The 26714-nt window shown below is 46.8% G+C and overlaps 2 long non-coding RNA genes across 3 annotated transcripts; one reads left to right on the plus strand and one right to left on the minus strand.

The window, feature by feature from the left end:
- The first annotated feature begins 1180 nt into the window (after positions 1–1180).
- Positions 1181–26714, plus strand: LOC113592506 (uncharacterized). Of its 2 annotated transcripts, none has more exons than XR_008289497.1 (3): positions 1181–1407; positions 11569–11716; positions 26221–26714. It is a non-coding gene; the product is annotated as an uncharacterized LOC113592506 (long non-coding RNA). The 2 variants fall into 2 exon arrangements; XR_008289496.1 differs by lacking the exon at positions 1181–1407 and adding an exon at positions 10797–11312.
- On the minus strand, positions 9930–24853 carry LOC113592507 (uncharacterized). The gene is made up of 3 exons (XR_003412399.2): positions 23912–24853; positions 12202–12335; positions 9930–10576 (listed from the first exon to the last, which is right to left on the minus strand). It is a non-coding gene; the product is annotated as an uncharacterized LOC113592507 (long non-coding RNA).

The raw sequence follows: 26714 nt of genomic DNA on the forward strand, positions 1-26714 counted from the left end.
CAACACAAATTGACATTTAGAAAAATCTTCTATCTGTGGTTACCCTGAGTACGTACTCACCACACTGCAGTGGCCAACACAGAGCCCCACAGGACTGGGGAGAGTGGAGAGCCAGAGGCCTTGAGGGGGACCCGGTGCTATTATTCATGGTGTCTGGCACCCAGAAGCGGCTCAGTCAATGTCTTTTTTATGAGCCAGAGAAATTCTGCGCTGGCTCTGCTCTGTTAAGGCAGATGCCTTAACCTCTCTGAGCTTCGATTTCCATCTCTGTCAACATGGAGATAATAATTTTAGTGCCTTTTTCGCAGGGTTATCGTGAAGGTTAGATGAGATCATTGCTTTGGAAAGCACTTGGTTAACTGTAAACAGTTAGCCAGTGCCATGGAAGAAGTGTAGAGAAATGAATGTAGGAGGGTCAAATCCTAGTACTCCCACGTATTAGCTGCAGGACCTTGAATAATGCAGCATCCTCTGGCCTCAGGTTTTACGTTCTGTAAAATGAAAAACAATAATGTCAACCTTGTGGAGTTGTTAGGAGGACTAATGACAATACGTATTTAGGAGACAGCCAGGTGGTTAGAAAATGGTTAGAAAATGGGAGAACTGGGGGCGCCTGGGTGGCTCAGTCACTTAAGCACCTGACACTTGATTTCAGCTCAGGCCATGATCTCATGGTTCAGTTCGTGGGCTAAAGCCCTGTGTTGGGCTCTGAGATGACAGCACAGAACCTGCTTGGGATTCTCTCTCCCCCCCTCTCTCTGCCCCTTCTCCGTGCTTGCACACACACACACTCTCTCAAAACAAATAAACTTAAAGAACATGGGAGAACTATCCCATTCACTCATTTATTCAGTGAGTCTTTATCGAATGCCTATAAAATGTTCCAGGCAGGGTTCTAGACACTGGGAATGAAGGGGCGAACGAAACAGACAATAATTCCAAAAATCCCTGCCTTTGGTCTAGGGGAGAGAGGGGTCCAACAAGAAATAAAATTAGTAAGATGTAGTATGCTAGATGATGGCAAAGACTATGGCAAAAATTCAGCAGGAAGAGGGTGGGTAGGAAGCTCTGGGGGTGGGGTGGAAGAGATTTCCTTTTTAAGCAGATTAGTCAAGAAAGGCCTACCTGAGAAGGTGATGTTTGAACAAAGACTCTAAGGAGGAGGGAAGGTAAGCCCTGGGGAAGTGCAAAGGCCCCGAAGTGGATGCATATCTGGTGCGTTCAAGTCACAACAAGGAGGCCAGGGTGACTGGGATGAGCTCAGAGAGCTAAAGGCCGCAGTGGGGCTGATGGTGTAGAAGCCCCACGTAAAGATTGCTGTAAATTACGCCTGGCTGCACAGGAGTATCTCAGGGAGGAGCCAAGATTGAAGGGCGTGTGATTTTCAGGTGTGGAGGAGGAGCCAAGGTAGGTGTATTAGTCATTTAAGGCGCCTAACAAATTAGCCCAAACTTAGCACCTTAAAACAATAGTCATTTATTATCGCTTAGTTTCTGTGGGCCAAGGATTCAGGTGCAGCTGAGGGTATCTCAGATGGCTGCCATCAAGGTGACCGGGGCCATAGTCTCAAGACTCGACTGGGAGAGGGTCTGCCTCTAACCTCACTCTTGCGGCTGCTGGCAAGGTTCAGTTCCTCTCTGGCTGCTGGTAAGAGGTCTCTCTCAGTGCTTTGCCATGTGGGCCCCCTCCTAGCCCAGCTCACGCCATGACAGCTGGCTTCCTTCAGAGTAAATGAGCCCAACAAGGAAGCCACCGTCTTTTAATAACATAATCTTGGAAGGGACATCTCATTACCTCGGCTTCATTCTGCTTGCTAGAGACAAGTCACTAAATCCGGTCCTTGCTCACTTGAAGAGGAGATTACACATGAATACCAGGCTGGGGGAATCAACTGAGCTATAAGAAGGGGGGCTACCTACCACAGGGGAGTTCTGATGTTCAGGTGCAGTGGAATTGCCAAAGACAAGCATCCATCCAAGAATGGATGAGAAATTTTTTGTCTAGATACAGCAGGGACATTTGAGACTTACTTTGTCAGTGCAATCCAGTGTACTTTCTAACAAGGATTAGGAGTAAATGGATAGCTAGGAATCTATCTATCTATCATCTATTTATCTATCATCTATCTATCTATCTATCTATCTATGGTGCTAAGTGCTCCCAGCTAACTGGGCTAATTAGGTCCTCTGGCTGCTCATTCTGGGGCCAGGTTTCAACTTGCAGGGAAAAGGCATTATTTGTGAGTGTGTGCACATGCATATAGATGGCCGTGCTCATTCTCTGTGGTGTCTGCCTCCCGGGTCCTACCCTTCCTTCGGCCTGGAGACCCCTGGGTTCACCTTTCCTCCGCTCCCTACTCTGCACTTTGACGGGAGGTCACGTGTGAGGAAACAAGCCCCACGTGGTTTTAATCATTTTGCTATAAAAGCTGAGCTGCTCTCCGCTTTGATCCAAGCTGAGCTGCTGGAGGAAGGGCTGGGGGCCGGGCTGGCCTGTCCGCGGAGCACTCCGCACACGGCTCCCACATCAGACGGCAGCCGTAAAATGGAGCACAGCTCATTAATTCTCCCTCTTAACCAGGGCACCTGACAAGAAGTGACTTTGAAAACCCGGAGGACGGATGGGCGGGCGGGTGGGCGGCTCTCCGACTATGCAAGGAACATCTGTTTCCAGGTCCCTGGCTGTTAAATTGACATCTTTTTATTTGAAACGTTTCTTTTATTTCCCAACTTCCTGCAATTGGCAAGGTCTCTGTGCCAGGCAGTAGACTGTCGTGGCTTTGTGGGCCATATGAACTGAGTGGCTTCACTGTCCTGAACGGCAGGCCTGTAAGTGCCAAAATGGGCAGCCTGGCACTCTGTCAATTATTAAACCTATGTTTGTGCAGAGAACATCAAACCCCATAAAAAACCAAAATGGCCTTGAAATTGAAAACCCTGTGAACGTCTGTGAGCCTCCATATGAGAAATATTAGTGTTTCAGGACTAGAAAATTCACTGGGAGCCTGGCATTTTCCATCAAGAATCTTCTCTCCTTGGGACCCAGCAATCAAGTATACTTAAGAAGAGTGATCCGACCCCCGTGCCTTCAGCCTTCATCCTGGATGCTGAGATAACTATTGGTGACTAAAGTCCCGGGTTCGAGCTTTAACCTCCTCCTGACAAAGGTCACTAGCAAAGGCTGGGTTGACCCTTCTCTAGGTGACAGCTCAGGGCTCTTGGGATGGGGATTGGAAGTGGTGGGTAGATGGTCCTATTTATTTCTACTTTGTCCTGGGGGCCTTTGGATCATCTTATATTCCTGGCAGTGCGATCCGCATGCTTTATCCTTCGTCCTTCAGGATCCACCGTGGGCCAGGTGGATCACTGTCAGCAGGACAGACGGTAGTCTGTCATCTGAGAAATAATGTCAGCGCTGAGTCCCAAGGGATCATCCAGGAATACCCTGTGGCATGCACAAATGTGTGTGAGTATGTGATGCCAGAAGACGTAAGTCTGATTGGTGGTGCACCTGTGTGAGAGCACTGGTCCCATGATGTCTCTGTGTCTCTGCAGCAAGTGCCCAAGAAGTCAGCAGATGAGCGCATAACCTCTTTGTCAGAACGTCTTTGTCTCTGGGTTAAGGTACCTGAAGAGCTGACGGGTGAAGTGACAGTGTGCATTTGTGAGTTGTGCGTGAGGATGACGATTTCTTCATTTTCATGTGTCCCGAAAGCAGCAGAGATAATCCTTACTGGTTCTGCTTTACTGGTGATTGTAACACTCATGCTCCTTAGTTTCCAAGACGTTGGGCGTCCCCGTCCTTCACTCTTTGAGGGTTGCAGGCTTTTAGGGTTGCAGGCTCTCGAGTGAGACTGCCTGGTGTTGAATCCTGGCTCCACCTTTTTCTAACAACATGAACTTAGACAACCTCTTTTTTTTACGATTTTATTTATTTTTAAGTACTCTCTACACTCAAGAGAGTTCAAGGCTTGAACTCACAGCCTTGAGATCAAGAGTTGCGTGTTCTACTGACTGAGCCAGCCAGGCGCCCCTCCCTCGGACAGCCTCTGTATACCTCAGTTTCCTTATCTGTAAAAGGAGAGTAAAATAGTACCAAATTGCAGAATCCATGAGATAATTCATGGAAAGCAATTTGAAATTCCCTCCTTTGGTTAATTGTCACCAGCACCACCCCCTGTCCCTGCCGTCACTTTCACCTCTCAGACGCTGTACTGTCCTTATGCCTTGATAGTCCATTCTCCCCCATCTCCCTTTATCATGTTATCAACCCCCATCAACTCAGGTGCCCCAGTCCCTTTGCCACTGCTTTCGCATGCCACCAGCTGAGTTTCCAGAAGGGCAAAACTGGTAGGGCATGACCCAACCAATATGGGCCACTTGGGTGGCAGAGCCAGAGAATAGATGCTCTGTGATTTCTCAACTACTTGGGTAGAGAACAAGGTGAGTGAAGCAGGTGAGTGAAGGTAGGAAGGGAGCCCGCCCCACGGGTCCCTGCAGCGCATGCCTCCTTCTCCCCTCTCTTCTTTCCCCTTCAGGCTTGGCTTGGGGTGAGGAGGGTAGACCTACAGCAAGGCCATGGCTGCCATCTGCTTACTACGAGTTTGGGAGTATCCAAGAAACACAGTCAATGTCCTGGTCAATTTTGGCTTTTCTATTCCAATTTGAATATATTAAAATGCAACTTTCCAGCTGTGCAAATCCCCAGGCCATTGAAATAAAAGGTTTTTAACTTTAACCATTAAAGATTTAACTAGCCAATAAATCTAAGTATGTGGGGGGTTGTTACCAAACGTTTATTACATTGCTCTTGCTTTTAACTTAAGAGCAAATGCCAAGTGTGGACTTCCACGAAAAAGGCATTCCCTTATGGTCAAAACTGATATCAGCCCCTGGACGAAAAAGCAATAGACCACTGTCTCCAGAAGGGTCCGCTCACTTTCCTCTCAAATCCCTTTAGGAGTTAAAATGGCTCTATCAACTTTACAAACCAATTTGCTTGCTGCAAAAAAAGGCCTATAATAGCCTCTTGTTGCCACAGTCAGAACATGACTGACTAAATTAATCCAAAATTCTACTTTCAGTTTGAGCATCTTGGCGCCAACTTTTCCAGAACCAGATTTTATAAAGGCACAAAGGGGATATAGCTTCAGTGAAGAAAATCACAAGATCTTTCTCTTTTAGTATCTTCTGGGTGAGAAGGGTAATCAGCGCCTTGGATCATAGCGCTTAGTTTTGCCATTTTCACCTTGAAGACAAGCAAGAGACCAGCCTGGTAGTGAAATACGACTTTTAATTTACACAAATGTAAACGTAGAGAATTCAACCATCGTATTCACCCTGGACTTAAAAAATGAGTAGAAGCCAGATAAATCTTGGCCATTAAAAAAAGAAAGAAAGAAAGAAAGAAAGAAAGAAAGAAAGAAAGAACAAAAAAAGATCTGACATACAAGTTGAGTTATACCAGCCATCAAGGGGACAGAGCCACATTCCAGATGTGCTATTTTCCTGCCCATTGACAGTTCTCCAGCCCACCCCAGCAATAAAAAAGTCCTGAAGTGGATTTTTTAATCTGGCTTAGATTCTGTTTTGCCCGAGAGGCCTGCTGGGTGGGTCCTCTGGGTTTTCTTTCTCGCAGAACAAACCAGTGAGCCCTATTTGTGGGAAATACGCAGTAAATTCTGGCCTTTGCTCATGAAACTTCCCTCTGGAGCATTTTTCACATCTAAATAGGAGGTGCATAAAGTTGATAAGCAGTCGTATTTTTTTTTTTAAGTGATCGTACTTTTAGCTTGAAGAGTTGTAGCTCGAGATTTTGAGCTCCATGAGAACGTATCCTCTGCTCCCTAAATTATAAGCCAGAGTAGAATGACAGTGATGAAGCGTGTGCTTCCCTCATCCAGCTCAAATCGTGGGGGACACTTATATCTGCCTTTTGACTGGCAACCCATTCACATCTCCTTGACTTCAGCTGAGGAAGGGACATTGGCTGATTCGAAGGGTGATCTCCCCTTCATCTAGCCCCTCCATTGCAACTGCTGAGAAGGAGGCACGAATCCCAGGGACCTAGGGTACAGAAGCATTTCCCCCTGGAGGACCCTAGCCATGCCCTCTGGTGTGGGTGTGGTAGGGAAGGGCTAAGCGTGATACTTTTAAAGCCTACTCGATGGTTCGATGGTTCGGGAGGTGGAAGCATTAGAGAAATTCTTTCCAAACCAAACCAGAACAGAAGCGAAACACTTCCATTTACAAGTGTAAATAGCGGATTTGCTGGGAATCTCCTTGTGTCCGGGAGGCAAATCCAGAAACTCCAAAGACCCGTTTCACCCTCAGAAATTGTAAGAGCTGATGCCATCCCTCAGGAAGCTGGGGAGGATCATCAGCCCATGTGGCAAATGCAGAGTGGCTCACACCAGCCTCTCCCTGGGGCACTTCCAAATCAACTTTGCTGGTCCTTCTCTGATTTTGAAATTCCAACCTGTTGAACCTAGAAGAGACAGAAAAAGCAAGAGAGAGACTTCTCAGCTGTTCCTAGGAACTTTTGCTTTCTGAATGAGAGGTCACTTTGGGAGGGAAATTTTTGATTTGGATCCCTAGTACCTGTGCAGCTGTACATGGTAGGCTTGTTCTGGGGCATACTTCTGGTACGCTTGGAAGAGAGGCACCTGTACTTCTTTCCAGAAGGATTACAGTTGCTTCGAAGACGGTCATTTCACCCATTCATTGATCCATTCGTGTGTTAGCTCATTCATTCATTCTATGAATGTTGCTGGATGCCTTCTGTGTGTTTCTCTGCCAAGCATTTAATTCAGGGCTACGGGCAGAGCAGGACCCAATGCCTGAGTAGACAGTCAGCCAGAGTCCTCTGGGGTAAGGTAAGTGACCCTTGACTCTGTCTCTAGTGGTTACTGAGTGGGACCCTCACTGAGTGGCAAAAATAGGAGAGTCTTGCACACACTAGAGGTGGGATCAGTTTTTAAAGGTGGCTTTTGTTGTCTCCCTAGAGCTATTTCTGATCTCTGCTCCACCCATGATTCCCAGCTTCATAGTCTCCTCCACATTCAATTCCTGTTTCTAGAAAAGGCAGATCCTGTTGACTTTCCTTCCCGGCCAGGCCACCTTCCTCACCCTTTTCTCCTCCCAGTGCCCTCCCACTCACTATCCCAACTTGGGTATCAAAACTGATCCCTCCTATGTCCCTCTCAATCCCTCTGCTCCCACCTTCTCCAGAGCCTCTCTGTACCATGAAGTTCCTGTCTCCTGTGTCTGTCCGTTCAGTCTCTCCTTTCTATGAGGACTTCCAAGGCTCTTCCACGAGTGGGAGGCTTTCCCCTCCCAGATTCTCCATGGGCTGCCACCTTGGACCTGAGGGAGGGGCAGATGCCATCTGCCCTGGCAGGGGTCATTCCCCCTCCTGCCAAGGCATTGCCCCAAACATGTTTCCTGGCTTCTTCTTTTTCCCTTTTCCTTTCTGAAAATAGCCATTTAAAAAGGTTGAAGTGGGCTTCATGAGGTTTAAGGGGTTTATTAGTTTTAAAAACCATGGTCCCTGTTTGGAGGGAGGGGAAACAGCCGCCTTCTTTTCACATTACGTCAATCCACAGGCGTCTGTAATTTACATTTTTTTAACTCAAATGTTCAGAAATAATGGAAAGGCTGCTTGAAAAAAGCAGATGAAATAAAAACTGGGGGAAATGTGTATTATACAAAAACCAGACCTGTGAGCCTGAGGCGAGACACCCCTATGACCTGGGGAGCTGATTAATGAGGCAGACCAAAGGAAGCCCAGGTGAGTGTAGATGCCATGATTTCTCCACAGTCACTGACGCCCTTGTGCTGGCATTTCATTTCCCACGCACGACTTCACGGATGGTTTTCATTCGGAAATTTTAGAACCACTGATGTTTCTCCCCTAGGAGAAAGGAATCCTGGGCTGTGGAAGTTGGGCAGGTTGGGGAGCGTGGAGGGAAAGAGTTGGGGGCGAGGAGAATGGAACCCACCCAGGGCATGCCTCTGTGTCTCCTGGTTCTCAAAGGCGATCCTTTCTGACCCAGCCTCACCCTATGAGGTCTCATCTCGACTCCGTCTGCCCTCCTCGTTCTCTGAGAAAAGAGAGATGATGAACAGATGGTAAGACTACGGGAAGAGGTATTAAAGTTTCGTTTTCTGACGATCTTCAGTATAATTACTTCGTTAAGATTAAAAAAAACCTAACTCCTAGTTACAACTCAAATGTCTGTTGACAAAATAACTTCATCTATTTCTGCATACCATTTTTGCTAGATTTCTGTCCCTGAATGCTATTTCATGAACGTTCCTTTGACAAATATTTTAAGGGCATATCATATGCCAAGGATGGTTTTGGGATTTGGGGACCCAAATCAATATGGTCTTTGCTGCCTACTTAGGTGAGGGTGCGGGTTGGACAAAACCATCAGTGTGGGGTGATGATGTCTCTGATAGAAGTAGCAGGTGTTACAAGTAGATCCTGTGGGAATGGGGGGGGAGGGCTGAGGGTAGGGAGCTTCCTGGGAGAAGTGACTTTGGGGGTCTGGGAGAAGGTCTTAGCCAGGTGAAGAGGCTCCAGGGGGATTCTAGGCAGAGAGGAGACTGTGTACCTGAGCCCAGAGGCAGGGGCTATTGCGCATCAAATTCTCTTGAGCTCTGGGACAGTGGGGGAGGGGTGGAGTGGGCAGCAGGGATCCAAGCATACGGGCTCTTTCTGAGGAGCTTTGACTTCATTCTGTGGGTAATGGGAAGTCTTTGAAGGGTTTAAGCAGGAGAGTTTACATCTCTTCGAGTCACTTCCACTCCATGATGGAAGTGGCCTTAGAAATCCTTCAGATCCAGCCCCCTTTTTGTAGGGGGTGAAGCTGAGACCCAGGAGGAAATGCTGTTGTCCTTCTTACTACCATTGTCACCAGCTGGTGTTTATCGAGAGCCGATAGACAGCAGCCCTGTCTCTGCCTCTGCTTCCTCTTGCTCAAAACAATGCTCTGGGGAGACTACTGAGACTATCCCCATTTTACAGAGGAGGAAACTGAGGCCCAGAAAGATGACATACTTTGCCTAAGGTCACTTGGCTGGCAAGTCCTGAAGCCAGTATTTGAACAAGGTCTGTCTGGCTTCACAATCTTAATTGTACATGCCACACAAGGTTCCATAATTCATAGCAGGGCTGGAATTTAAACGCAGGCTTTCTGATGTAAGTCTGTACTCAGGCACCAGCTGCGTGTGGCATATAGCAGGTTCACCTGCTTTCTTAAGAGGTGGGCAGCAGACCTCACACCATTGGCCATGTTTCTGCTCACTGTGTGCACTCCTTTGTCATGGCGATGCCTCTGAATTTGCCACCCATATGTCCTATTCTTTATATATTCTCCTTATATATCTTTCAGGAAGCTTATAACACTGATATGGCCAATGTTAGTGTTCTGAGGAGGACAAGAACTGAAGTCAAGAAAGCTCGGGTGGGGAGTTCTGAGCGGCGGGTTAAACGGCTTTGTGGATTCCCAATCTGTTGGCCTAAGAACACTGGCTGGGGCCGTTCCTGCCCCAGTAGCTGAGCTGGCCTGTCCCTTTTGACATCAGTAGTCCTCAGGACGAGGACCTCCCAGAGCCGGCCACTGTAGGGCCAGCTGTCCCCTGGGACTGGCACCTTTAGGTTTTTAGGGGGCTCGTGGCTGCTGGGCCTGGTGAAGTCCCAGCCACTTGTCATTGCTTCCCAGCTAATGACCTCCTGGCCTGGCCACATCTCAGCTAATTTCTGCAATTAGGGAAGCTTGTTTTCAGAGGCTGAAACAGGAACTTTTCTGAATTAGCTTTTATGGTTCAGAGCCTTTAATTTGAGATTTAAAAAACATCATAGCTCGCCAAAACCAAATAAACTGCAGCTAATGAAATTCGCAGAAGTTCTCGGAGAATGCTTCTTACTGGTGCTCCTGCATGATTTATTGACAGCCGGTTGTAAAAACAATCTTATTAAAGGTCATAATGTTGGGTAAAAAAAAAAAGGCCTTTAATTTATAGCATAATTAGGCTTCCTCCAATAGCTTTGCTTGCCACGCTGTCACTTAGGGCTCTGAGGAAGCACTTGGTGTTTTTCATTATATCACAGCAAAGGAGATCCATGCTCCTAGAGGGCCCACTGACTTTCTCTTTATGGCCCTTTTATTGCTGCTAAAATAGTCAAAACAGGGGGTTGATTAGAGCCGACTGATGCCTACTGATTATGGGAACACCTCTCGTGGGGGGGAAGGGAGAAAAGGTGGGAGGGGGCTCGGGACCTCAGGACATGCCTCCGACGGAAAGGGATGAACTGTGAAAGGAGTGTGAGCAGGCTTCCTGGCTCTTCCCCAGACGCTTGTGGATTGAAGGCTGACCCCAGGCAGGCGGGGCTGGGGTGATAAAAGGCAAGTGGAAGGTGCTAATACCTCGAGGAAGAGACAATCCCAGGGCAGGATGTGTATGGGAATAAGAACCTTAAAAATGCTAATGGCCCCAAGGTGGTGAGCAGGCTGGCGGTGGGTGGTGAAGGAGGCGGCACCAAGGAGCAAAGGTCATGCCTGACGCTGGCCCTGTAGACGGCAAAAGGGAGATTCGGTATTTGTGGGGTGAGGAGGAGAGCGTGTCCTGGTTCCCCCATCCTTGAGCCCCTCACCGAGGGGTGTTTGGACCCTGCTCTCCAGGGTTGTGCTTGTGCGATGGGGGCCCCGGGAGAGGTGGGGGGAGTCCCATGATGGGGCACAGCATCAGGGATGTGTGATAATGGCCAAATCTGATCAGAGATGCCCTCTCCCCATCCCCCAAGTCCTCTCTCCTTCCCCAAACCTGAAGCTCTTTTTAGGAGCTCAGAGTTGCAGCTCTGACCACAGAAAGCGGCCACAGCCCTACCCCAGCCCACCTTCTCCCCTGCTCTGAGCCCTGATCCCCCACTGCCAGGCCAAGGTCCGTATCCTGGACCTGCCTTAGCTCTGCAGGCTGTGTGTGTGTGTGTGTGTGTGTGTGTGTGTAGAATGGACTATCCTACTGCTAGTATGGTATGTTCATCATGATAGGGATAGGGATGGGAGCCTGTGCTGTTAGTTTGGTATCCAGTCTGGGCCCTGGTTGTGGTCTGTTGCTGACTGAGCAAGAGAAAGGGCAAGGTGACTGTGTGAGGCTTTGGTCTGCCTCTCCTGAGGCGCCTTTTCTGTCTGCTCTCCCAAATATTGCAGGACCCACCCTGTCCTGTCTCATCCTGTCCTGCCCCAGCTCTCTTCACTTCTGAGTTTCTCAACCATTCAGGTTTATCCAGAGTCCTGCATGCAACTGGTGAGTACATCCCTCTTTCCTGGCATTGGTCAACTTTCCGAGGGCCGAGGAACCCCATTTCCGGCTCCTTGAGGCCAAGGGTGGGACCTGTGGTGATGTCACCTGGAGGGGTGGCAGGAGCAGGGAAGGCTTGCCGGCTGGGTGCTGTCCGCCTGTGTCTACCCCAGACGGGGCACAGGGGAGAGCTGAGCTGGGAGACACTTGCTGTAGCACCTGCCAGTTTTCTGACGAGCTCCCTAGAATTTTGTTTTCCCAGCTGTAACTCCAGCCTGAGAGAGAGGGGGTGTCTAGGAGCGGGTCATGGCTCATGCAGTGAACACCGTCGACACCTACCATGTGCCAGGCACTGTGCAGGAAGGTGGGCTTTACCGGAGTGAACTTAGGAAGCATCCAGGCTGAGAGAGGTGGGTGAGTGACATTATATAATTAATTATATTAAATGCCACCTGCTGACTTTTCTCCAGGGGACAAGGGAGCACAAAAGAAGGAGCAGGTGACTGCCTAGTGTGTGCTCATCAGTGACGGCATGTGTGAGAGTGTGTCCGAGGGCATGCGTGTGCGTGTGTAGTCTTTGAGCGTGTAAGTGTATGTCGCTGTGATGTGAGCGTGCAAGCGAGGACATCGGCGTGAATGATTGTGTGCGTCCGCGAATGTATTTGCCAGGGTGCAGGCACCCGTGTGATGCTGTGGTGTGGGAGTATGGGAGTGGGTGCACACGGGGGTGTGTCAGTGATACACGGAGGAAGCTGGCCTGGGGACCATCGGTAGCCTTTGCAGGAGGTGGAAGTGCCCAGAGAAGGGGTGGTATGTGCCAGGCTGTAACCCCGGGGCCAGCACAGCGCCGCCACGCGGGAGACAACCAGCACGCATCTTCTGAACGGACCCCCACCTCCCTTCCAGTGCAGGGAATAGCATCTGCTCAGTCAGCCTCAGCTGTGCCTTGATTTCTGGTCAGGAGGTCTTGTCCTCTTGGACGAAGAAAGAGAGCAGAAGCTGTTTTCTTCTAGATGTTAGCAACTAAGCCTGGAAGGTAAGAGGACAAATTCTTGAAATGATGAAGTGCTAGTCACATTGCCCCCTTTAAATGACTGTAACCCAAGTCAAGGGGTTGTAGTTAAAAAAATTTTTTTAACGTTTATTTATTTTTGAGACAGAGAGAGACAGAGCATGAATGGGGGAGGGGCAGAGAGAGAGGGAGACACAGAATCAGAAGCAGGCTCCAGGCTCCGAGCCATCAGCCCAGAGCCCGACACGGGGCTCGAACCCACGGACGGGGCGATAGTGACTTGAGCTGAAGTCGGACGCTTAACCGACTGAGCCACCCAGGCGCCCCTAGGGGTTGTAGTTAATTTTAATTCGCTTCTAGAAACTTTTTTAGACTTGCTAAATATTCTCCAATTTTGTCGGTGGGGGGGGGGGGGGGGGGGAAGTGTGATTGAAAAAGGAATCTGGCTTTTCCATGCAAACTTGTGCTGTTAGGATGTAAAACCTGCTTGGGTGGGGTACTGGCACCTGGATCCTGGAATTTCTCCAGACTGCCTCCCCCATCCCCCAACTGGCCTGCCCCAACCTGCAGTTTCTCTTTCTGGCCTTCCCTGCTCCAGCCATCCCGCCCCTGGGCTTTGTGTCTCAGCCTCAGTTATTTGTCTTATTTCCCTGATTGACAGCCCACTTTGGAATCACATTTCCAGACTGACCTCTGCCTTCTCCTACAGAACACAACTCTGGGACTTAGCTCGGGCCTCATGCTCTGAAACCCCACCTTCCCTGCCCCTCATTCAGGCTCTTAGCCTCTGGGCCATGGGCTGGGCACCCCTAACCAGCCTTCCAGGGTGGGGAGAAGGCCAGACACTAAGTCAGAACGAAACATGCTGGGGTCTCTTTAAAAAAAATCTAGTTTCTCCTTTGGACTCTTCTACTTATCTCCTCTCTCCTTAGAAGCTGGCAGTTATTCAACATTTATAAATTGAAGATAATCCCATTTCCCGATGACTCCTGGCAGCCCAAGGTTTGGGATAGAAGAATTTTCATCCCAGTCTGCTGTTTGCAGAGGAAATAACTAAAATGCCTCTATTTCTCAGCTATGGATTTCTAAGGTCTGATTCTTTCCAAATAGATTTCTGGGCATTAAATCCTTTAATAATGGCAATAGTCTCCTATCAGGTTTTAAACCCGGAGGACAGTTGTTCAAGACACATTTCAAGTTACAAATTGTAGACAGCTGTCGGTCAAGGCCTCCAGATTGTGGAGCAGTGGTGATTTTCTCTCCAGAGACCCTTCCTTTGCTTTGACCTAGGGTGAGGTTGGAATTGGAGTCAAAGTTAGGGCTGAAGGCAGTACGGATTGATTGGAGGTAAATGTATAGGTTATTTTGTTATTTTATTTGGTATTAGCATAGGGTTAGATGAGTACTGGGCTGGAATTCAGATGGTTGTGGAGTTAGCAAAGAGGATAAGGGTCTGAAAGGGTTTGGGTTAGGATGTGGTTTGCTGTTGGTATTTGGGATTAGGGCTGGGTCAGTTGCTTTGTTGAACTCTTGGAAGCTCATCGGTGGGGCTGAGGATTATGCCACACCTGAATTTCCATGCTCATTGGGACCAAACCCTTGGTCCTGCTATGAAATTTTGGGCTGAATAAGATAAGGCCTTCCCCACCAGCCCCTCCCCCCTGCCTAGAGTGTTTGGTGTTGAGAGATGTCACATATGAACTCCACAGTAGCCTCCACTGAAGCCTGGTAAAACCCAATGTTGGGGTGTATCTCTTTTGGCTCTTGTGAAGGCAGGAGGGCAGGTAGAGGCAGGGGGCCCTGATGTTTGTTTGTCTTCTTGTCTACCCCAGGCAGCTGGGGTAGGACCGTGGAACTCTGGCTTAGGACCTGAGGCACAGAGCCAGCTGGCTGAGTTCTAGGGACCCCTGTGGCCAGAAACACATCCTACCTGCTCTGGCACCTGGTGTCCAGCTGACCAGTTTTCTCCCATTTTGATCACTTTGAAGAAGTACCTGGGAATGGCAATCATTTGGTTCTGTTCCTCTGCCCCCGCAAGGCAATAAGCAGACATCATTCTAGTGCCTTTATGGGCTATTTCTGTGAAAGGGTACCAGGCAAACAGGTAAAGAGCCCACATGCCCCCACACACACTGCCGAGCCATCGGCAGACATCATCTGGGTCTGAATGCTGTCCCTTTTGTTTCTGCTCTTGCCGAGGCCACCATATCCCGTATTCTAGCATGCTGACATGGCCCTAAAACCAACCACCACATGCCTCTACAGCTTTGTTCCTGCTGCTTATTGGCCTGGAATGCCCTCTTCCCCACTCTTCTCTCCAGGTACCTAGAGAGTCCCCTCATCTTCCAAGATGCAACCCTTGTGACATTCTGTTGCACTTACTTATGGATTTATGGATTAAATACAGGAACAGTGTCTTATTCACACCATCTCCCCAGCACCTTGTCCAGGGGCTGGAAAAGAGTGGACACAAAATCAGTGCTTGTTGAAAGAATGAAGAGCAGGGAAGACCAGGCCATCAGGCTGATGAGTTATACTGGTTTTATTAAGACTTAGGCCATTTTACAGAGCACCCTCAACTCTTCCCTAGCTGAATTCCATCCGTCTTTTTCCTTCCTGGACACCATAACTTTATCTTTCTGAAAATATAAGTGTCACTTCCCTGACCTTCTCTCCATTGTGGTGGCTTAGAGATGATGCAAATCCTTTGACATTTGTCCCATTGAGAAATGGGGTCCCATCCCCCTCCCTTGACTCTGGGCTGGCTCTGGTGACTTGTTTGGCCAACAGCATGCATTGGGAGTCAATGTCTGGAATTTCCAAGGTAGGTCATCAATTTCCCAAAGCTCCCATTTTGGTCTCTTGGGACACTCTCTCTGAGCCACCATGTAAAAAGTCCAGTCACTCTTAGAACATGCTGGTGAAGCCACTAGATCAATAGTCTCAGCTGAATCCAGTCCCAGCCAGCAAATAATCAGAAATGTGGGGAAAGCCATCTTGGACCCTTCAGACCAGACAAGACCATCTGTTGGCTGATGCCACTGAATGACCTCCATGAACACCTGCTATCCAGAACCACATGCAGCTTCCTGAACAGACCAGGGCTTATCTGCACTTGGGCCTGTGTATATGTTTTCCCTCCAGTGGGTCATCTCCTTCCCAGGTTTGCTCTGCTAACTGCTGCCTTGTTCTCAAGACTCCTCAACCATCACCTCCTCATGGAGATCACAATCTGGGTTGGGGCCCTTTTTCTGGGCTCCTGTAACCACCCCCACCCCCCCATGCCTCCCTCTCTGTGGCAGCACAGTCACAGTGCACTGTAACTGTGTACTTGTTTCTTTTGCTTCTGGTTCCTGAGTTTTGCAGGAAACAGTGTCTTTCATCCCCTCGGTTTCTTCATTTAGAAGTTTTTGATAAAAGTTTGTTGATTGAAAAGTTAATAATTCTAGCTTGATAGTGCTTGCAAATTTAGTAAGCATGCCAGCAATATTCTCATGCACATCACTAATAAAAAGTTTGAACAAGGGCACCTGGCTGGCTCAGTTGGTGGAGCATGTGACTCTTGATCTTGGAGTGATGAGTTCAAGCCCTACACTGGGTGTAGAGATTACTTAAATAAATAAATAAATCTTAAAAAATAAAAAAATAAATAAAAAGTTTGAACAGAGGGAAACAAGGGTGAATCCTGAAGCTGTTTATATCTTCAAACTATCCATACCATTTCTTCTTGTCTATAATGAGCAATTTCACCAAGAGCTTGAAGCAATATAGATAAATAATGTCAAATTCCTTCTCCTAATCTGGCAGGAGTGGAAAGTCTATGAAAAAGAGTGAAATATGGGCGCCTGGGTGGCTCAGTCAGTTGAGCATCTGACTCTTGATTTCTGCTCAGGTCATCATCCCAGGGTTGTGGGATCGAGCCCTGTGTCAGGCTCTGCATAGAGTAGGAGCCTGCTTAGTTCTCTCTCTCTCCCTCTGTCCCTCTCCCCAGCTTGTGCTCTCTCTGTCTTCTCTAAAATAAAATTTTAAAAAAGAGTGAAATTAACTTGGCAGGACAGAGGAGCCTTAGGGAACCCACCCTGCTCCCAGAGATCCTGGCCTTCCTTTCCAAGAACCCCAACTGCTCTTTGAAAGACGTCCCATCTCCAGTCTGTCTCCCATGACTTTCCCATTACATTCAAGCCCTATTCATCATTTCTCAAAGAATGTCTGGGGATTTCCAAATCCAAAGGGATTCCTTTTGGTTTGAGTGTTATGCTCAGAAACTGTCCGTCCCTTCCCAGGAAGGGATACAAAGAGCTCATAAATCACACCCTGTTCCCACAGCCAAGCTCTGGGCATCTCTTCATACCTTCTGATGGAGAGAGAAGCATTTTGGAAAAAGCAATGTAAAGGGTGGGGGTGGAGGTAGGGGTGGGGCAGTGAGAACTTGAGGAAGGAACAGACCTTGAACAGACCCCTTTTCCCATGTCCTCAGTTTCCCCACCGGTGGACAGAGGGGATTGGAAGAGTCCAAGGGTTAAGCAATTTTTCCTGAAAGAAAATCTTTGGTCAGTAGCTTTTAACCATTTTAGGGGTCACCAACTTCTCTGGGAACCTGATGGCACGTGGAAACTTGTCCTGGAAATTTACACACACACACACACACACACACACACACGCGCGCGCGCGCGCGCACACACACACACACACACACACACACACACACAAATACACACAGATGTGCTCAAAGTCTGTGCCAGAATCTTGCCCGAGATGGATAATCCACAGTTACCAGTATTGACCTCTTCTGTTTTCAAAAGTCCTAACTATATCTGCTCAGCTACAGAAATGCAGCATCTCTCTCAACCTGCATGATACACTGAAGTTACAGGACTATTTCATCCATAGGTTCTTATGAGTCCCTGGATGTTACAGGTGAGCTGACAGATCTCCATTTAGAGAAGCCTCAGACTTTCAGGACCTCTTCATGTAACTTCAGCTTTTAACTCAGTTTACAAATATTTATGCTTTCTTATTTGATGAATCTTGCCTAGAATATGAAAGTAAGTTTGGATTTGCCATACTCACTTCTCTTCCATGGCCATTGACATCACTGCTCTGCCCTAAGTATATCCTCAAGAGTGGGTCCACACCTTCCTTCCTGTTCTTGGTATAATTAAAGGGGCCCTTTGTGAGCTCCTAGGATTTTTTTTTTCTTCCTTGTCTTAATACTTTCTGTGCTCTTGCCTTCCTAGAACTCTTCAAATTTGTCAGAGTTGCTTTCCTTCTAGAAACTGAGTCCACTGGAAAGCTGGTTGGCTGTGCATTTTTAGATCTCAGGGAAAGATGTGGTCCTTCTTGCTGGAGGCTGACCTTGAGACGATTACCAGGAAGCTCAGAAGTTGAGCTCAGAGCCCCCTCTTGTACAACTCCTTCCAGGGACCCAGGGGCGGGAACTCTACTAGTGCATCCATGGGATGATATGTTCCAGTAAAGTTACAAGCGTCATGTATTTTAACCATGGTTGCTAAGAAGTCTGCCTCCTTCCACTCTGATTGCCTTGCCTTCACATTTTTGCTTGTGTTGAATGGCCTTGGAGGGGTGAGAAGGTTTGTTGAGACCCAGCTAATGGGAAGCTGTGTCCAGCACGTGTTGAGTCTGGGTTTAGTGAGATGTGTGTATGAGGCTTCTGGTCACTCGCATGTGTAGTTAAATTATTGTCAGCCATCCGCAGGGGGAAGGGCTTCCGGGGGCTTCTCTGCAGCACACTGTGCTGACTTAACCGGCACCTTGAGGTGCATGGCTGGAGACCGTGAACGTGTCTTATGGCAGCCCCACAGGAAATGTTTGGGGAGTAGAGGAGAAACAAAGTTTGGAATGTATGGAACCTGTATTAGTTTTCTAGCTGCTCTAACAAAGGGCCGCACGCTGGATGGCTTGAAACAGCAGAAATGTATTCTCTCAGCTCTGGGGGCCAGGGGGCTGACCATCCCTCCAGATACTCTAGGGAAGAATTCTTCTTGGACTTCTGTGTCTCTTTCAGCTCTTGGTGCTCCTTGGCGTGTGGCTGCGTCGCTCCATTTTCTGCCTCTCTCTTCACATGGCCTCCTCTGTGTCCCTGCCTTTTCCTTTCCTGTTGCTTTATAAGGACACTTGTCATTGGATTTAGGGCCCATCAGGATAATCCAGGATGATCTCAAGATTTAAAACAAATTTTTTTAAGTTTATTTATTTATTTTGAGAGAGACAGAGGCAGTGTGAGTGGGGAGGAGGGGCTGAGAGAGATGGAGAGAGAGAGAGAGAGAGAGAGAGAGAGAGAGAGAGAGAGAAAATCCTAAACAGGCTCCACACACTGTCAGCACAGAGCTTGATGTGGGGCTCGAACCCATGAACCGTGAGATCATGACCTGAACCGAAACCAAGAGTTGGAGGCTCAACCGACTGAGCCACCCAGGCGCCCCTCAAGATCTTTAATTTAACACCTGCAAAGACATTTCCTTTAAATAAGGTCAAATTCACAGGTTCAGGGGGTTAGCACAAGGACATATCTTTTTAGGAGTCACCAGGCAACTTGCTGCAGACCCAGAGGCTAGTCTAGCAAATAATTTTGCATTCTTCAGAAAGGTAAAGCTGTGAGAATTTGGTTCTCATCATCAGTGCCAAGTCACAGGGAAAATTCTCTCCTGCCAGGAATACACTCAATAGTAAATGCACCATACATTTTTCTTTTCTTTTTTCTGAGAAATGTGACTTAATCAGAATTCCTGTGTGTACAGAGCACACGTTTGCAGTGGTGCTCCAAATAGCTAGAATGCTCGTCTGTAGAGTCGTAGGTTTGTGATTCTCATCACTGAATCATTATTTAAATGTCTTGTTTAATACCGACATCAGTGAGTTGCTACAACACTCATGATTAACCACTATAGTAAGAAAATCAACAACCTGGCTCATTGATACTATCAAGTCAAAGGACGTTTAGAATGAGTCTCTGTACAAGAGAACTTGACATGCCGTGAAATACCATAGCTTCTAGACGAAAGGATCTTGATAGTGGTTTTCCCGAATATGACAATAATCCTAAAAATTTATGTGACATTACCAATAGCGAGTTATGAAGCTGAATTTTTTTCTAAACCATCAATAATAAAAAACAAATTTTGATTAGCCATGCTGGGGGAAAGACTGAGTTACTTTTCTGTGCTCTCTATAGGAGATAATGCCACAAAACCTTTGATGTAAGAGGAAGCAATCAAAAAATACACACACACACACACAAAACCTAAAATACTTTTCCTAAAAGTATTCTAGGGGTGTATCGAGCAATTAATTAATAAATGTATGTTATTTTTCTGGGTTTTGTGATTGTGGTGTTTATCAGCATAAAATTTTTTCAAAATTTTAGTGTGAGTGATTTTCTCATTTTAAATAAACATACAGTTTTGTATCTAATTTGTAATCATAAATTTATAAATTTGCCTTCTTAAAGGGTCATGGCTCCTCAAGTTATACCAGTCTTAGGATCATGTCATGGAACCTGGTTCACCCCTTGGTTTGAACCCTTCACTTTGAGTGTCTTGAGTAGCCTTTGTCTTTCCTTTTTTTAATGCTTATTTAGTTATTTTCAGAGGGTGAGAGATAGAGCATGAGCACCAGCGGGGTAGGGGCAGAGAGAGAGAGAGAGAAAGAGAGAGAGAGGGAAAGAGAGAATCCCAAGCAGACTCTGGGCCGTCAGTGTGGAGCCCTACATGGGGCTTGATCCCACAAACTGTGAGATCATGACCTGAGCTGAAATTAAGAGTCCGATGCTTAACCGACTGAGCCACCCAGGAGCCCCAGGCCTTTGTCTTTCTTGTATCTCCTAGCTTGCCTTCTCCCCTGGCCCACATACTTGTTCAGATTGCTCTCAACCCAAGGACACTTGTGTCTCTGTGGTTAGTTTTTCAGTGGCACTTCTGCCTCTTTCCTCGTGCTGCCAAGGAGATGGTTGATGACTCTGCTCTTGTATCCTCGATGCTGCTGCCACCATCTTTGCAGCGTCACCAACATCTCCTTACTGACTGCAGTATTCTGGGCAGCTTGATCAGGTTCAGTGGCTTGACCAGCATGCAGTGGCTCCCCCCGGTCCTAGCAAGTGGTTCTGGAGTGTGCTTAGATCTCTTACATATACCTCAAGTAGTCTATGTTGAGCGTCATTTCCCCAAATGGTCCTAGTACGCAGGAGGTCCTAGTACTCCTGGTCCTAGTACGCAGGAGGGCCAGAGAAGGGTAGTGAGTAGGCATTGAATGCCAACTACGTTCTAGTCCCTCTGTTGTGTATTTTTATACATTTCATTTATTATCATATACCTTTACTTAATCCTTACAGCAACCCGGAATTATAGATTATATCAATTGCACTCTTATAACCAATCAGAATCCAATCCGTTGGGAAATAGATGTTTTAGGAACTTGCTCAAGATGTCACTATTAACTGGCACTAAAGCTATATTTAGTCAAGGCTTGTCTGTTTCTATTTCAAGTCCACACTGTCTACTAAACTCTTCTGTTTCTGGGTTACTGTGGAGCAGGGGGACACAATTATTTCTCATATAGAACTGAACTGAGAGGGTCTTCCTCTTGAAGTTCTGTCTTCCATGGACTGTGGCGATACTCTACTGTCCCGATTCTTCTCTGTCTCCTTTCCTGCTGCCCTCCCCAGCGTCTTACCCTTGAGTTCTGTCCTCACTCGTCTTCTCTCTGCTCTCTCTCTTGCCCATGTCATCTGGTCATGCAGCTGCAACAGTCACTTCTCGAGGACGACATCACATATAAAATTGTTAGTTCGTTGTCTGGTCCCAGCCACGGTCTTGTTTCTACTAGATTGTACCAGAAGAGGGTTCTGCTAGGATTTCTGTCTCAGTTAACCATCATCTTCTTCTTTCCTTTCCAAACCATCTTCTCTTGAGTTCCCATCTTCCTACTCACGTAAATTTTCACCCAGGGGAAGGCTGTCATCTTTGTCTTTTTCCTGTCCCTCACTCCTTTTAGTCTGTCCAACAAACATTATTATGTATTTCCTATGTACCCGTCACCGCACTAGGTGCTAGAAATTCACTGGAAATTCACTTGTTCAAGATAGACAGAGCCCCTACCTCAGGGAGCATATGCCGTAGTCTTAATTTGTTGATTCCAGCTTTCCTGTGTCCCAACCTTTGCCTTGTCATTGCCATTTTCCTGCTTCAGGTCCTGGCTGGTCCAGCCCTGGACTATGGCCATTGCCTCTAGCCTGTTCTTACTGACTCTGGTCCCCATGCAGCCCCTACTCCCCCTGCTCTTTAAGGAATCCATAACAAATAATAACTTCATCCTCTGTGCTGAGAAGGGCTGAGCACATTTGTCTCTTTTATGGTTCCTTGGGAAATCTCTAGCCCCTGGATGAGACCTGGAACTCCTTCTGGCTTTGTCAGTAGACATCCACTAGCCACTTCTGTGGATTATTTCTTCATCCATCTCATGGGGAGTCTGGTGAGCTTCAGTGCTCAAGGGTTACACTGGCCCTGTGCACTGGCTCATTCGAAAGGATCCTGAATAAATATCTTCCTCCAACCATCTCTCTCTAGCAGAATTCTCCCTATCCTTTGAGGCCTCGTTCAAGTGCCTGGCCCATTGTGAAGTCTTTCCAGATGAACTTCATGCCCAACCGAATGCCATTTTCCACTTGCAGAGCTTTCTCTTGGTGCCCCCTTTGGGGGGTGGGGCATGTACCGTGCTTTGCCTCGCAATGTACAATTATGTCTTCCACAAGCTGGCAAACTTCTTGAGGGCAGGGGCTGCACTCTGCTTATTTTTAACCTTCTGGCTACCTAGCACAGTGCCTTGCTCGTAACAGCTGTTAAATAGATGTTGGCTGAATTGAATGTATTTTCAGTTGCTCTCCCTGTCTTTCCATTTTCCATCCTTGCCTCTACTCGCTGCTCCTTTTTCTTTCTTTTTTTTCCTCTCTTTTTAAAAGTTTATTTATTTATTTTGAGAGAGAGAGACAGGAAGGGAAAGAGGGAGAGAGAATCCCAAGCAGCGTCAAGAGAATCCACTGCACTGTCAGTGCAGAGCCCAGTGTGGGGCTCGATCCCATGAACTGTGAAGCCAGGACCTGAGCTGAAATCAAGAGTCGGATGCTTAACCAACTGAGCCACCCAGGCGCCCCTCTTTTTCTTTTTAAAGTAAACTCTGCGTCCAATGTAGGGCTTGAACTCATGACCACAAGATCAAGAGCCGCCCACTCTATTGACTGAGCCAGGCAGGTGCTCCAGCATCCTTCTTCTTGCTTTTGCCCTGGTGCCATTCTGCCTGTTTCTTCTCACATTCACAGAACACCGGCTCTAAGAGAAATTTTGATTCCAAGTCCAGTGTTTCCTATACTAGACTGATCATCGGAAATACCTGCTAGCTTTAAAACACCATTTTTATTTAAAAATTATATTGGGTATATCATATGAACAGTAAAGGGTACAAAGCTTAAGTGTGCAGCTGGATAAATTTTCGTACCCTTGTAGCTACCACCCATATCAGAATATGGAGCATCTCGAATATTCAGAATACGTTTTCATGGATGCTCCAAGTTGAGGTATACATACATATATATATATATATATATATATATATATATATATATAAAGTCTTTTGTGTCTGTTTCCTTTATTTCCAAATTTTGTCTGTGAGATTCATGCATGCTGTTGTGTAGATCTGTAGTTTATTCTTTTTATTGTGGGATAGTATTCCATGGTACAAGTCTAGCACCATATATTTATCCATGCTACTGTATCGGTGGACATTGGGATCGTTTCCAGTTTTTGACTCTTATGAATAAAACTGCTATGAACATTCTTGTACATTTTTGTGGTGGACATATGCTATATTATTCAGAGTTCTCTGGAGAAACAGAGCCAGTAGTGTGTGTGTGTGTGTGTGTGTGTGTGTGTGTGTGTGTAGAGAGAAGGAGAGACTTATTATAAGGAATCGTCTCACATGATTATAGTTGACAAGTCCCAGGATCTGTGTTTTGCAAGCTGGAGACCTAGGAGAACCGAACCAATGGTGAGTTCAGAGACCGGAGGACTGAGAACCAGGACAGCTGAATGCTGGCGGGCTCAAGACCCAGAAAGAACTGATGTTTCAGTTTGAATCCAGACGTCCCAAAGAATCGATGCCCTCTGGTTCAGTGCAGTCAGACAGGAGGGGTTCCTTGTTACTCAGCCTTTTTATTCTAGTCAGGTCTTCAGTTGATTGGCTGAGGCTCACCCATATCAGGGGAGGCAATCTGCTTTACTCAGCCTACTGATTCAAAAGTTAATCTGAGCCAGAAACACCCTCACAGACACACCCAGAAAAATATTTGACCAAATGTTTGGGCATCCCTTGGCCCGGTGAAGTTGACACCTAAAATAAGCCACTACATATGCACTCATTTTTGTGGGGGCGTACATATTCATAGAATCAGAATATGTTTAGCTTTAAGAGACAGTTTTCCGCTGTGATGGTACCAATTTACACTGTACCAATTTTTTTTTTTTTTTTTCCAGTAACAACTTCCCACGAGCAAGCTGTTAGTGTTCTACTTCCTCTACAATCTTACCAGTACTTGGTATGGTCAGACTTTTTCATTTTAGCCTTCACGGCAGTTGTGTAGTGGTCTCAGTGATGTGCTGGAACCAGCCTGTGTGGCTTGTAAACGTCCATTGTCTACATCGCTTCCTCATTATGCGATCAGCGAAGTCACCTTGGCGGCTTAACGTCAGCCCTCATGGGAGTATTGATGCCAAAGAAAAGCTTTAATTCCTGGAAAGTTGCTTGTTGAATACCAGAGTGCTACTGGTGATCGTATGTCGCTGTGGTTTTAATTTACCTTTCCCTGATGAGTTATGAGTCAAGCTTTTCATATGTATATGGTCATTCATTTATCTTCATTGGTGAAGTGTCTGTGTCTTTTTTTACCTAAAAAAAAAAAAAATCGGTTGTTGATTTTTAATTGTTCTTGTTGATTTGTAGGACTGTCTTCATATATGCTGGTCCTAGATCTTTGTAGAATATATATATTGAAAATATCTTCTCCCAGTCTGTTGGTTGACTTTCCATTCTCTTTTAATGAATGGACATTTATAGTTTAAAGGACGGTGTATCAGCTTCTCTTTCATGGATAGTGTTTTTTATGTTCTCTGTAAGAAATCCTTACCCCAGTCACTTTTTAAAAATACAGTTTTGGGGTTCAGTGAATTAGTTTTTTGAGCATGGGATGCAAGGATCTGTATATTTTAAAGCTCCCTTAAGTGCACATGGCTTTTAAACACATTAAGTTTTCTAACCTTATTTGCAATGAGTGAAATGCGAGGTATAACCACACCGTAATGCCATTTTTCTCATCTATCACATTAATGTAAATCAAAAAGTTGTATAACACACAGTGTTCGCCTAAGATGGGAGGCACTCTCATGCATTGTCGGCATCTGTGTAAATAAGAACAGCGTTTATAAAGAGCAGTTTAGCAATATCCATTGGAATCAAATGAATGCACATGCCCTTTGGTCTGCCTGGTGATTCTGCTTCTAGGAACATACCTTACTGGTACTCAGAAATGTGTACAAAGAAATAGGTTACGTGGATATTTGGTGCAGTGTTATTTGTAATAGGAAAAGACGGGAAATGACCTAAATATCCATCAAGAGCCATGCAATGGAATACTAACCAGTCAGTAAAAAGGAGATAGTTCTATATGTACAACAGTAAGTGGAGTGACTTACAAGCTATATAGTTAAATGTAAAAAGGACGTTGTAGAACAATGTGTTTAATTTCTTACCGAGTGTTTGAAAATGGATAGTTTATAAGCATATGTATGTATAGGTGTGTGCCCATACCTACACATGCTAGTGTATTCAAATATATTTATTGAAGGAAACAAGAAATTCAGCTACAAAAATAAAAATTAAAACTCCTCTTCAAACATTAAAAAAAAATTCAGCCACAGTGGCAGGCACTGTGGGTGTTGAATCCAATATATACCTTTTCTGTGTATTGGCCTTTATAGACCGTGGGCATGTGTTACTTTTATATTTTTAGAGGCCCCTCCCCCCTTCCCCGATCCTGGCGATTTGGATGATCATCATATCTCTCATGTAAGGAGACTGGGCCCAGGGAGTTTGGGTCCAAGCACGGATTGCTCAGAACTGCTTCCTGAGAGTCAGTCATGCCCCCACCCTCACTTCCCTCTCTTCCCACACAGCTTGGCCTCTGGCTCACAAAACCAGTCTGTCCTGCACCATTTCTGTCTTCTGCCCAGGACCCTACAGCAAGCCACGAGCCAGACGCCCCCTCTGAGGGTCTGGGTGGGAGGGAGAAGCAGCCCCACGTGCTGGCCACCCGTCCCTCCCGCTCTCCCCAAGGGTGATCTATGGCTTGTCAGAGGTGTGGGTTCTCGCCACTTGCTGAATAGAAAGCTTCTTTGTTCTTGGGAGTGAAAATAACCCTAAGATAAATGTTGGGGCTGGAAGAGCCCAGGGAATGTTAGGCTCCAGCTGCCCTAAGGCTCCTCCCTGGAGCAGAAGGTCTGAGGTTAGGGGAGACAGGAGTTGGTTCCGGAGGGAGTATCATGGCCAGGGTCCTCTGGGGATTGTGAGCAGTGGTGAAAGGTGGCCATGGGCTCTTCTCAGATTCAACCCAGCTCCCAATACCTGCCTGAAAATTACTGCCATCGTGGGTAACCTCCTAACAACCCACAAAAACTTCCTACCCCTTGTCACTTGTTGATTATGACATGACCAATCTCCCCATAACTCTCTTATTCCTCCTCACCCGAAGGCTGTCCCCTGTGCCTATACAAAAACTCCCCTTTATCTTCATAAACCTGTTTGTTTTCCCATCCCCTTGCCTTTCTACTTGCCCCTCCACAGAACTGGATGTTCTCTGGAGCCTGCATTTCGTTTGTCTGGCTGTTGCTGAGAAAAGGAGGGACCCAGCTCTGCACCTGGCCACTGCAAACCCCGTAAAGTTCATGGTATGACTCTTCCATGGGCCATAACCTCCTCCCATCCCTAATCCGGCCCAGGCAGGACTGAGTTGGAGGATGCTGGATCTGCCAGGAGAGGAGAAAGGGGAGGGGAGGATTGTTTCAGGCTGTTAATAGTCTCGAAATAAAGCCTGAAGACAAGATTAGAGTCTGTTTATTTTTCAGTCCCATTCCTAAGGTTCTAGAGAAAATATTTTTAACTTGGAACCTTGAGAGGTGGCCTAAGACCTTTCAAGCACCCCAGAGGGACAGAAACCCATGAGGGACAAGGGTGAGAATAGCATCAGAGTCCTCCAGGAAAGTCAAGGGCTGCTGTCCCCCTACCGAAACCCCAGTCCTGGCTCAGAAAAGTGGAATCTGGGCCGGGGTGGGGGCGGG

Source organism: Acinonyx jubatus, chromosome A3, assembly GCF_027475565.1.
Source record: "Acinonyx jubatus isolate Ajub_Pintada_27869175 chromosome A3, VMU_Ajub_asm_v1.0, whole genome shotgun sequence".
Lineage (NCBI taxonomy): Eukaryota > Metazoa > Chordata > Mammalia > Carnivora > Felidae > Acinonyx > Acinonyx jubatus.